We start from the raw sequence: 14252 nt of genomic DNA, 5'->3' as shown, positions 1-14252 counted from the left end.
TCTTTTTTCATATCTTCTTTACTTTGTATGCTTATGGTAACAGTGGCCAACAAGCCCATTAACATAGCAGTCTAAGAGGACTGCCATGTTAGTCGCTAGTCGCCATTTCTTCAGCTCTGCTCCAGTCTTCTTTCTCTTCCTGTCACAGCCATTAGACCTGCACCGCAGATACAGCCATTAGGATGATGTGCACAGATGTGAACATTCTCGCTGCCTTGTTAAGTGGGTGGTTCACCTGAAGAGGATGAGGTACAGTATAGACAGAGGGCGGGGGAGACAGACAAGACCAGATTTTATGATCTTTAGTCATTATGGAGTAAAGTCAGAAGCAGAGAACTATACTTCAATCCACAGGATGAAATGACAATTAATGGGGTAATACAACTAGCTTTCAAGGGTTTTATATACTTCTATGATGATGATTAGCAATATGAAATACATTTTTAAATTTTTGATCTTTAATTTTTGTCCTTAATTTAAAAAAACAAAGCACTGGTCATAGTATTGAATTATATAAACATACATTGATTATTAAAAAATCAAATACATCTTTTCTGTGACTTCTAACTGAGCTCTTTAAAACCACAATTATGAAAAGTGACTTCAGAATCTCTCTCATCATAGGCTCCCTGAGCTCTTTTAAACCACTAAAAGAGATTTTTTACAACCTGTCTTCAATATTGTTCTTAATCACTCTTAAAACTTAGCTAACAGACATTTGTAAATTTTTAACTAAAATTAAAAGCCATTGGTTACAGCTTATTAACACTTTACAAAGGATGATTTATTAGAAAACCTACAGTGGAGGTTGTTTGCAGGGAAAACCTTTAGCTGAGTCTGATCAGCTGGTTTAAACACATTCTGCATGTGTGTGCCCTGCATGTTCAAACTTTTTCTCTTTAAACACGGACCCTCCTCTGCCTCAGTGGAACTTTTTTTATGTAAACAGCAGAAGTGGCTTTTTAGGGTAAGTGATATACAGCTACAGTACATGATGAATTATATGACATGACTTTTCATAAGCACCCTTCATAGGAAGCATCAGCCTTCTTTTTGTTTGTGCGCTCACTTATTAATCATTTAATTTGTCAGCTGTCTATAGATACAGCACATAAACAACTAATCAAAAGAAAAGCCATATAAATCAAACTAAAATCAAGATGTACTCGTTTACTGTGGACATGAAAAGGGCTGTTGATTTAAACAAAAGACTCAAAGTAGTGGAGTAAATTTTTCAAATCAGGACTCTAGAATCAGTGCTTACCCTGCACCAAATGCCCCAATCAGCGTGAATTACTTATGTTTCATTAAGTGTCTTTGTGACTGAGTGAGTGGGTGAATACAACCAGTCAGTCAAGGCCATTACACTACCACAGTGCCAGATTTTTTATTCCCCTCTGATGACACAACATTTGAACAACTGAGTGCCTCTTGGGTATTCATCCAAACTCCCTCCCCTTCATTATCCCTTATTTCATTCAATCCAAAATTACATTTCTGGGCACACGTGCAACCGTGCCATCCTTTGAACAAACAAACACAAACTGACACATACACACCAATACATTCTGATGGCAGCGAGGGAAACACTTGAATAGCTATTTGTTTTATCAGAGTTATAAATGTCCTGGCTAATTTGGTAGCACAACATTTTAACATGTGCTTGTGAACATGGCCAAATCAAATGAATCATTACTTAGGTGTGGGTTTGAGTTACTCAAGTTAATGACGTGTGTGTGCTTGTGTACATTTGAGTCCCTGTCTGTTAGCCTGTCACGATGTGTCCAGATGTTTGCTTTAATTTGATCAAGCCTCACCCACAATTCTCAGTAATCCCCAGGGAGCTACCCAAGATCGGAATTTATCAATGAAATCTACAAGCACAATCAGCGGACTTCACAAGCTCACAAAGACATCTGTCCTAATTATATTCATGTCTGTTCCACAGTTCTATTGTCAAGCAGGTTGAACTTAACCTCTAAATGGTCATCGGTAGGTCTTGTTATATGTCAGAACTTAATCCTAATTGACCTCTGCCAGTGTCAACAGACTGAACAATGTGGGGAATAAATCAGTATTAGTAAAACAGCTGGACAGAGCTAACATGTGTTGCATTTGGCTGAAGTTCAATAAATGTTGCTAGGCACACAATTGAAATGCATGGTTCTATTCTTAAAAATATCATGTGCTTCTAATGTTTCAAAAAAAAAGGGCAAACTAAAGTGCTCTTACTAGATGTTTCCTAAACTTTTCATTTGTGAATGGACTTACTGCTTACTTGTCCTAGAGTTGTTTTCAGTTGTCAAGTGATAACAACGGAGCTTTGTCCAAGACAACTGAGCAGACTTTGTCAGCTGCTGAACACCATGAAGTGTAATGGAAAATCCAGGAAATGCACCACAGGCACAGCCTTTTGTTTTTATTCATTTCCACTGTAATGACTGAATGGGCATAATCTAGTTTGCTTAATGTGTCTGAAATGTAACAAAAGTTTTGCTGGAGCTTTCTTCAGTTAAAGAAAGTTTTTTCCTGTCCACTGTCGCCTAGGGCTTACTTGAGGGGGGTTTGTTGGGTTTTCTTTACATATCTTTGTAGTCTGACTTTATTATGCAAAGTGGCTTAAGTTGAGTTTGTTGTGAATTGGAGCTATATAAATAAACTTAAATTAAATTGAATTGAAACAATGCAAACCCTATAGATGCCCAGTGATAATCAAGTTACCATGATGTAAATAACAGAAAGGCAGCAAATCCTTTAACCATATTGATTATCATTCTTAAGTGATAATTTAAATCATTTGATAATTTTTCTCCATAGATGTTTAAGTGTTATTTTATTTATACAAAACATACTGTCCTCTGTCTCTCACCTTGATTTACTACTGTATTATGTCTGTAGCAGGTAATATGCAAACGTGAGAATCCTCCAGGTTTCCTCAAGATAAGGTTCTGCTACACTAGTGCATGTTTGTGTGGAATAAGAGCAGTCATGTTTCCCATGTGTTGGGATGGATAACCTTGGGAACTAGGCTTCCTCAGCAGGACGGAATTGTCATGGGACGTCTCAGAGGACAGAGAATTAGCCAATCAGCTGTTAGGGTCAACCCAGGCAAATGACCCCAGATACACGTGGCTTGCAATCACCCACTCTCCTCTGGCCCCTTGCCACATTACTCATCTGTTCACACTTTCTGCACAAACACACATCCACTCAAGATGATGAATGTGAAAAATGTATATGTAAGACGCAAATATGTAGGACAATAAAAGTCGAGCGCAGCTGAAATTAGACTCATCATGAGTCCACTAGGAGAGGGAGTAGAGGACATAAGACAGGGTGACATACAAAGCAGATTACTATTACTATTTCTTTCCTGTTGACATTTCTGATCACTGTAGGTGAGTTTATAATAATTAATAAGAAGAAGAAATACAACTACAATTACAAAAAACATTATTTATATACTGTGTGTGTGATAAGAGAATAAGAATGAGAATAAGAAGAATAAGAACAAATTGTCATTGGGTGAATTGGTTGAATTTAAAATGGCAAACAGCCTGAACATAAATAGATGGCCTCGTAAAAATACAGCCTTAAGGCCAGTTTTGAAAAAGAATGTGGTAAAGTTTATTCCAGAAACAGCTTAGTTTGAGTTTTGAACTGAGGTTAATCAAGAGGGTGCTAAGATTTAAAGGTAATTTAATAAGATGGAAAATATAGTAATATAGAATGATTGTAGGTAACAGTGTGCCTTTATGTAAATTCAATACACTGATTGTTGAGGAGATACAAGCTCATCTTCAGAAGGAGACACATAACTAGTGTAATTTGGAGACAAAATTGGTGGTATAACCACACTCTCATTAGTATGCCAGCAGCAGATTGGAGGTTCCTGGCAGAAATCCAGGCATATAGTACACTGCAGTCATCCAGCCTTGAGGAGATGAATGGACCAGCTTCTCTGCATCAGTGAGGGATTAAATAGGATGTAGCTTGGCAATGTTCTTGAGGTGATAGCAGAAGAAGGTTTTACAGAATTGTTTGTTGTGGCTTACATGCATCGTTACATTCCCTTTCATTCTCACTTTCTCACTTGAATGTGGAGTTATGCTGAGTATGCTCTAATATAGCAGTTACACTTGACTATTCATTAGTTATGTCTATCATATAAATACCCTTGGGCTGGACATCTTGTGTAGATGAGTGTGTGCAGCATATGTAACAGATGAGTAATGTAGTGAGCAGTAAAATGAAAGCCAGAGGGATGAGGGTTGGTGCCAGAGTAAACTCCTCCAGTCTCTGGGGTTATTTGATGGGCTGACCCCGACTGCCAGTGTTCCCTTTATTGTTTCATACAGAACTTCCTGTATAAGTTGAATGTGTCACTGTCAAGTCTCAGTCAAGACTGATGTCATACTGCATGGACAGTACCATACATTGGTTTCATAGGCCATCAGCTTAGGCTGCAGTCTGTAAGTATACGTGTGAGTGCACACAGCAGTGGCCAGTGGAGAGCCAATTACCCAGCCACTTACTCACATTCACACACTCCTACTGAGGGAACAATGTCAGTGAGAGTCTTACAGTAACAAGCGCACTGCAGCCTCTTTCTGTCAGAAGAGAGCTCGGTATAAGGGCACGAATACACATTAAGCAGACAACCCTAGGGGACAGAAGACACACACACAGAAACACACACAGCTATACATGCACACACAGCTGACACACACTTAGAAGACAAATGACCTACCAAAATTAGTAAGCAATATAGAAACATAGATGTTTTTCTTGCCTTTTAGTTTTTAAGATTGTTTCAGTAGAGAAAAACAATGGTTCTGTGTTGGATCCCATATCTAAGGTAACTGGGTGGCGCAATAATGAAACATTGCTGGTGTTGCCTAGCTACCTAGCAACGGACTATCAATTTATCACAGTCACAGGCCCCCAGTCTCACACACATACACACTACTAGCTCCGCAGCTAAGAACACTCACACATGTGATGCATGCACAGGTATCCTGATGCACACAGGTAAGTTTCTTTAGTGCCATCTTTTACTTACATACACTAAGGCAGACACAATAGTGCAAACACACAAACACACTGTCACTCTGTCACCTGGAGCAAAATAGAGCCACTCACAAGGTAACACATCTGGGTGGGGACACTGCATTGCTGTGCCTGCTATTGCCACCACAGTTGCTGAAAAAAAAATGGCAGCTAGAATTTCACTGGTGTGTCCTGAATTTACCCACATGGATCAATGAAGTATTTAGAAAAATATGGAGGAGCCCTAGAATCCTCTGCAAGTGAACACGTCCTTAGGCTATCTTCAAGATTACCTAGATTATAATAAATAAATTAAAGTATGAGTTCATAAGGATAATCCAAGCACACTCCTGCACTCTTGGGCTTTAAAACGTTCTGTCTACATCTTAGTTTTGAAGAGAGAGTTGGGCATTTTTGAAATCTGGACAGTTTTTTGATATTATCCCAATGGGAAGATTGGCACCACTCTGCAGTCTGTATGGCTTTAGTTAAACTTAGCATTCCGCAAACAAAAGAAAAACAGTCAAGGATCTCATCAAAGTCAAAAAATAATAAATGATGTTTTAGAGGATATCCGCCAGGCTCTTCTTTCATATTGTCATGGTCTAGCTGTTCGTACTCTCTGCAGGACATTAAAAAGGAAAATGTATGTAAGTGTTAAAGTTTCAGCTGTTTTATTGGCAAATGAGCCTTAAGAAATCTCTTTTCTTTCTTTCACCAGCTTCTACCACAATTTTTTTCTGCCAACTTACTACCACTAATAAATCTACGACCTAATCTTATTCTTCTCTGTCATCCCTTCCAGAGAAATTCTTATGCAATGTAAAAGTGTGGCATGCTGTCAATTTAATTTAGACTTGATGACGTCTGCATGGATGTCACAGAGGGAGAGAAGAGGGGCAGAGATGTGGAGTGAGGCAGAACCACTGAACTTTTAATCCTCTTAGTGATCCTCAACTATCTATCTCTCATTCATCTGTCTGCTATCTGTCTGCATTTCTATTTATTTGCTTTATACCATCTCTGTCATGTGTTAGCAAATTATCTTGCAGAAAAGGTGAATGCAGTTTTACACCTTATTTCTGCCTCTAATTTACACTTCACTATCTCTCACGTTTCTCTCCATCCTCCCTGCATACTGTAAAACCTCATACAGAAATTTCAAGACTTTCTAAATAATTTTATGTTAATATATGTAAGTTTACTTGATTTCAAGTTAATTCAATTTTATAGAATGTCTACTTTTAATTTTTCTCTGACTTGAGTTCTTTTAACATGAAATGATTGTTTGAATAAATCAGATGTTCACTTGACTAAGTTAATTAAATTTTAAAGAAACAAAATTAGCAGACTTCCCAGCATGCATTGTTTGAGTGAACAAACTTCAGAGACTTTTATTTTTATATTTTGGAAAAAGCAATGAGGATGGACTTTATGCCTATATTATGTATTGCATTGCTCCTTCTCATAATAATAAAACTTTTGGTAACCACAGTAAAGGTTACTGTTGAATTGGGCGGCTTTAGCTCAGTTGGTATAGCAGTTGTCCACAGACCACAGGGTCATTGATTTGATTTCCTGGCCCTCCTGGCCACCACCACTGGTGTGTGAGTGCAGTGTGTGTGTGTAACTGAGAAGCAACATTGTAAAGTACTGCATTTACCATTTGAATTCAGTCCCTATCAAGCCTAAGTTTAGGTAAATCACATTTTCAAGGCAGCAAGCAAACTTTTATTTCCAAATTGAACAAACCTGAAAGGATTTGAAGCGTACAATCTGTACCAACTCCTCTTGTCCTCACTTTATCCACCCCTTCTGTGTGCTTCTCTCTCAACCCTCTCCATTCCTCTGCCCCCCTGCAAGGTCGTTCCCAAGGACAGCCTGCTCCCAGCATCCCCTGCCTGACTGCCTGATACGTATTAAAGGGCCGGCTACCCCGTGGAGCACATGGCTCGACTCCAGCACTGCTACGACACTGTCATCATTCCTATCCCTCCAAAGGCTGCTCACTGTATTTGCTACACAGACATCCACCCACACACACAATTACTGGCTCACATGTACCTGCAGCAATGAATCCAAAGAGACACTCAGCTCACACAAGATGCTGACAAAACATCTGACACACTCACATTAATAGACTGTTCTGTCTCTTAAATCAGGTTGAGGCTGCTGGCTGTACTGTACATGAAGGGTCACTTATCAGAGTGACAAAGGATGCTTGCCTGCAAATGCACAATCACATACAAACAGTTGACCCATGCTTACAGATTGCACCATCTTAACTAAGCAAACCTTTTCCTGTACAATAAGTGAACATGACACTACAAGCTCAGCAGACCTGAAATATACAAAGCAAACAACTTCAAAGCAGTTAGAGCAGATCAAGAGTCAGCAAAATGACTACCACAGCAAACCAATTTAGTCAAATGTGCTGTCTGGACCTAAATGAGGATTTAAGGGTGGTTGATAAAACATAAAAAGAGAATTAAAAAAAATCCTAAGTGTGTTGTTAATAGGTTTTACAGAATCCATCAGTCGCCATTTTAGGTGAAAAGCTCATTTGCTAATTGCTGAATAATGATAGCACTCAAAAGCCATTGTTCCTCATCCTGGTGATCTCATTTATAAAGCTATTTGACATCTGGGCATTAGACACAGGCTTTGTTCTAGAGTGTTCTCATTACGAACAATATTTTGATGCAAGAACAGTTTCCAGTCCTTGTTCTAAGCTGAGCTAACTAGCTGTAGCTGTATTTCATATTTAATCTACATAAATGGGTCATTATGTTTATTTCACTTGTGGCAGAAAAGTATATTTACAGATTGTTTAACAGTTTGTTAAAATCTATTGTGCTTATAATATTTGTTTATATTGCCTAATATAAGATCTGTCTCAATTGTTTAAACTGACTACACCATTCTCTTGTATGTGGGGACCTGTAGTTTAACAATAGTATAATAAAAAGTTGTGGCAGATCATTATATTTTGAATTGTTAGAAGAATTATGATCTACTTATATTTTAATAAATGACTTGAGTATTTACTCAACTGTTCATGATCAGCTTTAATAGCATAGCTTTATATTTAAATATCGTGAAGGAATTTATTAATCTTGCCAGTAAAAAAAGTGCATCCAGCTATATGATGCAGAGCAACGATGAGTGTGAATTAGTAATAAAGTGTAATGCATGGGCTTTAGCTACTGAAGTAATCACAAGACAGTAATCAATTGGAATCAAGTTGACAGAATAATAGTTTTGGTGGTAGAAAAAGCAAACTGGCTGGCCTTGTTTGATCCTTTGTAGTTAAGGGCTGAACATGAATTTTGAATGACAGTCTGCTGCCAGGCCAGATTACAAAGTATTTGTATGACTCAGAAATAATGATTAAGCTAACAGTTAACGATTTGATGAAAGACTTTAGCATATTAGTTTAGTGTTAATGGAAGTTAGAATGTGCTTTAGGTGCACACTGGGTATAAAATACTAAATGGCAGTTATATAAAATGGAAAACAAATGGATTGATGTTTTCTTTCTAATGGGCTTGCAGATTGAACAACTTCATTAAATAATCTTTGGTTGCATACATAAGTCTTTCAACTAGTACTCTGTGCTTATAAAAAGATGTTACATTGAAGAAATTAGCAGCTGATGATCTTTTGGAGAAATGCATTAGTGGAACCACTTAGATGCTATGAATTCCCGGTCAATCTAATCGACTTAAATAAGAGAACACATTTCTTATTTTCCTGTTAGCAGAGATTCCTCAAAAAAAAAAAAAAAAAAAAAGACAGAGAGAAGATGGCGTTAGAGGTAGAGTGGAGCAGGTTTTTTGCTGCAGTGGCGGTGGTGCTGAAAGGACAGCTACCAGAGAAGGACTGAGGGAGGAGAGAAAATACATCAAAAGCAGATGTAATACAAATGGAATGAAGAGTCTAACGGTCTAATATAATATGGTCTAATAAAATGGGCTGTATGCCCATTCATGTCCTCTCAGGTGAGTATGTCCTAAAAATGTTGCTCTCCTAGCTTAAGGCATCTTTAACTTTTACTCGATCTTTCTTTTTTTTTCATAGCAGCTATTTTGATATGTCACAACAGGAACAGCAAAGGTCTAATTATGTTCTTGATTAATGACTTCTCTCACTGTGCCAGGCCTACAGCCCTTGCATGCTGGCTCGCTGGCATGGATTACTGATTTTCAGATGGCATGCAGCCATTGTAAATGTAATAAGAAACACCTGTGCTTATCCGACTGTGGGATGTTCACGTTTTCTGTAAAAATGATCTAGACAGTGGGCAGGATTTTAATGTATTCCACACCAAAAATACATATACCCAAATTTGTTTATTTATAAATTGATTTTAATTTTTATTTATTCAATTAAATATTTAAAACTGTATTGGGGCGGCTGTAGCTCAGTTGGTAAAGGCAGTCGTCCACCACAGGGTCAGTGGTTCGATCCCCAGTCCCGGCTATATGTCGAAGTGCCTCTGGGCAAGACACTGAACCCCCAACAGCCCTTTCCCCAGCTGTGCAGTGCCGGTCCAAGCCTGGTAGAAATTGGGGAGGGTTGCGTCAGGAAGGGCATTCGGCGTAAAAACTGTGCCAAATCAACATGCGGACAATGATCCGCTGTGGCGACCCTGAACTCACGGGATAAGCAGGAAGGACAAAAAAAATAATAATAATAATTCTAAACTGTATTGGAAACTGTATTCTGCAAAATGAATATCTGATTCCAAGGCACACCAGCCCTTCTGGGGGAGAAACATTCAAAACAGGGTAACTGAGTTCACTACAGTTTCATGTTTTGTTAGATTGTTGTCTGATTTTTCTCCATGCAAATATTGACAGCACTCCCAATTAGACTGGCTCTCCTTTTCATTTATTTGACCTTTCTGTTCATTATATTGCTGGATTCCTGTTTCCCAGTTTAAATTCAAACTTTAATAAAGACATGGCTAATGGGGAGCCTATAACAGACACACACATACACAAAAAAAAACCAATCCTTATCAAATTTTTTTGGGGTCCACTTTGTAATTAGAAAGAACGGGATGTGACCTTTCATGTCTCTTGCCCTTTACCACACATCTGACATTCCCCATTAACTAAACCTCATTTGTAGTCCTGTACTGTATGACTCTTCACACACTAAAGCCTAGAGGAATTTTCCACCACCCACCTGGCTCTTTCTTCCTTTATCTCCATCTTACTTATTACTTGTCCTCCTCATCCTCTTCCCTCCCTCTTTTCTTCTCACGCTTCATTTCTGTCATCCTCCTTAACCCCATCTGTCTTTCCAAGATTTATCCCTGCCACCCCCCACCCCCCACAACCTTAGCCTCTTTCTCTTTTTGTTCCTGTCTTTCTATCTCCTCCCCTCTTTTCTCTGTCTCTTTTCTCCCCTTCTCCCTGTTCTGGAAACTGTGGAACACAGATTATGTCAGACATTTATAAAACCGGATTAGCTAAGATCACCTTCACACATGTACATATGCACATGCACACACTTACAAAAACACAAATATAAATGACTCCTCACACACCCCTGTAAACCTTAATTTTAACTGTGCAAAGATGCACTACAAAGCCAAAAATATCTAGACACCACTGTTAATCTTAATGCAACTTTTCTGCACAATGCTCTGACTCTAAACCTGTCCGACAACTCTAGCAGGATCCGTAAGTCAGGCCTTATTGTCCAATATTAGTATTAAACCTTACAAGGGCTTATGTGATTGAATGGGACAAAATCCCAGCAGGTAGGTCGCAAATGCTGTGGATAGCCTTCCCAGAAGAATAGAATCTGGACATTTGACAGGACATTAATATGGCTATGCCTTAAGTTTTGAATTCAAATGTTCACCAATCACATTGCTAAATGGATTGTTTGGGTGTCCACATACTTTTGGCCAGGAATACTAATAAGCATAAATAGATACATATGCTGCACACAGACATGTTATTTTAGTTTCATTCATATATTTAAACCCTCCACATGCAGCCTTGTGACATTTGATACAGTATGTCGTCTGCAGCTGTGAATCATGCAGAACACTCTAATGTCGGACTTTTGCAACACACTGACTGCACACACTATTCCAAATGGAACTCTCTCTCTCTCTCTCTCTCGTCTGAATCCTGCATTGACAGCTACTTTTCAAGATACACAAATCAGCTTCATGTAAATAAGTATGACACAGCAATGTCTACATGAGCAACATCGGCAGTGAAAGAATGTTATAGAGAAACAGTAAGCACCAGCAGGCTCTCTGTATGCCATCTCTCTTCCCTCTCCCTCCCATTCTTTTCTTTCTTCCCTACGTCCCCCTCACCCATCCCTCATTTTCTGACTCAGCAGAACAAGTTGGAGACAAGGTCATCTGACTGCTGTTGCTGTGGAGACCGAGAATTGGGGATCTTTTTCCCTCCCCTTCTTTTCTTGTGTTGTAAGGGGGGGGGCATGGGGTAGGATGGCAGGCAGGATGGGGTGAGAAACATGGAGGTATGACAGAGGTTAAGAAAGGATAAGTTGGCAGCCATTTTGGTTGAAATAGGATTGAAAGAAACTTTATTAGCAGCTCCACAGTGACAAAGTCCCCCCCCCCTCACCCCCCGTGCATTACAGTTCAAGCTTTAAATCCTTACTGTTTATGGTGCTTATGAAGCAGGAATTTATCAAGGCCAATGAGTTGTTAGTGACAGGGAAATTAATCACAATGTTTACATTACAGTGTCCATAGCAGCAAACAGCTGACAACACAAGTAGCTTGAAAAGGGAAGACAGTTCAAAGACACAAAATTCTTGTCTATGTTTCATCCTTCCATATTTAATTTATTATTATATTTATTTTTAAAGCCATTATTGATGGAATGCTACTGAATTAAATTAGTGTTTGTAAATATCCATTATTTAATCTACCCCCAATCCAGCCTTCACACAATTTTACAAAACGACATGATATGAATTGATCATATGATATTTGATATGATTCCCTCATAAAAATCTGGTTCCTTTATATGGCATTGTTATGAATACATTACTGTGCTGCTAACATGCCATGAATCAAGATAACCACTGATATTTGTAATACTTTAGCTGAATACTACACTTTTAAAGGAAGAAATTCCTTTTGAAAAATATCTAAAGGACTAAAACCACAAATGTCTAATGTACTGATATATATTGTGGTATACTTAAATCTATATAAATAATCACTGACTTGTTCTAAATATGGCTTAAGGTCATTGCTATCTTTGATGCCTGGGGGTGGAGTCATGGAGATTGTAATGTCTCCATGTGTGAGATATGCTTTTTGTAAACTGTTTTTATTGGATTTTGTTTTTCAGACACAAAACCGACTCTGACCTTGCCTTTATAGCAGTTTGGTAAAATAGACTGGTAGGTTACCTTCATATACATCCCTCCATGTAGGTCAAAGGAAAGTGAAAACATTTTTCAATGCATACTTTTTAGTGGCTACACAGTACCAGGCTCTATATAAGCTGTACAAACTGTTCTTTAGAAACCAGCCCTGCGTCAACAGTAATGTAATTAAGTGTCAATATTTTCTTTACTATTCTGTAAATGCTGTATGTGTGGGATTTGCCACACAAGCAACATAATATATATTTAAACCTTTACCCCACCCATGTGGTAAATCAAGAATACGCACATTTACTACAAATAAGATGATTATTTATTGCAAACTAATATTGTTGCGATGAGTCAGTCATCTGCCTATTTCAGATGAAATAATAAACTCAAATGCATCACATCAGCATGTTTGAACAATGTCTTAGCTGACTGTCCTCTAACCCTGAGCTAACCCTGTTCTTATGCTGTGGGGTTTCATGATGCTGCATGGTCACTGTCTGGACCCACAGTGCAGAAGGCAGTGAGGCATGGCCACAATCTGCTGCAGAGACAGCAGGCATAACTCAGCTTTCTTTGCAAATCAGGCAAGGCTTTAACAAGAATGCATACATGTAACTCTGTCACTGTGCATGTTTTCACAATAAAAAGCCTAGAGGAAAATGTGCTAAACGGCCTGCAGTGGCAACTCAGTGGTGCATATAGGCCAGCTTTGTCTCACTTCTGCATGTCCTCTGTCTGTTTCTCTTTCATGCTGTCTGCTTTAAATAACGTTGGCACTGTGGCAGTAAAAGACACACAAAAAAGAAACACACAATAGAGACACAAAAGACACATCTACCAGTTTTCTTTCCTGTCCTCGTAGCTTATTTTGTTCTCTGTAGTCACCCTGTTCTCACCATTGGCAAACCTCTGTTTCTCTTGTTATGTGCCCAATGTTAAAAGATCACAGGTTTATTAGTTAAACTTGTGTAGATATTGGCAGCATACGTTGCTAACCACATCAGTTTTTACAACTATCATTATAACTGTGAAGTGAGATTACAGCTCTATAAGACCCTTGAATTTTCACTGAAAAGGTAATAAGTCTCACAGTGTTTCTGAGGTACACACACTTTCAAATTTGTCTTTGTGCAAGTCTTTTCACATCAGCCAAATGCTGATTCTACATTGTCAGAACTGTACACATCATGATATAGGTAGTCATGGTGCAGGTTTCTTTCTGCAGGCATCTATGCCCCTGATGTGAAGTGACACATTGGTGACTGTTCAGTAACAGGACCACATATGTCTGTCTCCAACCCACTTCTTCTATTTGCTTTTCTCTTATACACACAAACACACACACTATGACTGTATTGCTGTCTTGTCTGGCCAACTAGTGAAGTGACATATGGAGGTGCACAACATGCTCATGACAGGAACAACACGACCGATGAGACATCCAGAGGTGCTTATCACATGCAACAATGCACACAAATCCACTATTTCATGTTACATAAATGCATTACATGATAGAGAGACACAATCACGACAGCTAGACTCTAACCTTGTGCGTCCATTTATACAAAATTTCAGCCTAGAGACTCGCGATGCTGCTGGCTGCAAGACTGTATTCTGCAGTAAAGCAGGAGGGGCTGAACTTGCTTTCCATTGGCTCGCACAACGTCTGGGATAAACCCAATTGGTCAGCAATGCCATCACAGAAGAGACGCTCTGGAAACTGATTGGTCGTCTTGGTGGGCGGCTGTAACTGGGCTCTCACTTCTACCGTTTGCTTTGGATGGCGCTTCTTTCCCTGGCGGAGCGGTGTGGCT

The 14252-nt window shown here is 38.9% G+C and overlaps 1 long non-coding RNA gene across 2 annotated transcripts; it reads right to left on the bottom strand.

Moving 5' to 3' along the window:
- Positions 1 to 14123, bottom strand: LOC137130004 (uncharacterized). 2 transcript variants are annotated; one of them, XR_010914790.1, is made up of 2 exons: positions 13985 to 14123; positions 1 to 235 (listed from the first exon to the last, which is right to left on the bottom strand). It is a non-coding gene; the product is annotated as an uncharacterized lncRNA (long non-coding RNA). The 2 variants fall into 2 exon arrangements; XR_010914791.1 differs by lacking the exon at positions 13985 to 14123 and adding an exon at positions 6802 to 6956.
- Between the last annotated feature and the right edge of the window lie 129 nt (positions 14124 to 14252).

This window comes from Channa argus, chromosome 7 (genome assembly GCF_033026475.1).
Source record: "Channa argus isolate prfri chromosome 7, Channa argus male v1.0, whole genome shotgun sequence".
Lineage (NCBI taxonomy): Eukaryota > Metazoa > Chordata > Actinopteri > Anabantiformes > Channidae > Channa > Channa argus.
Note: the sequence above shows the minus strand (reverse complement) of the source record. Positions and strands in the feature narration are given on the sequence as shown.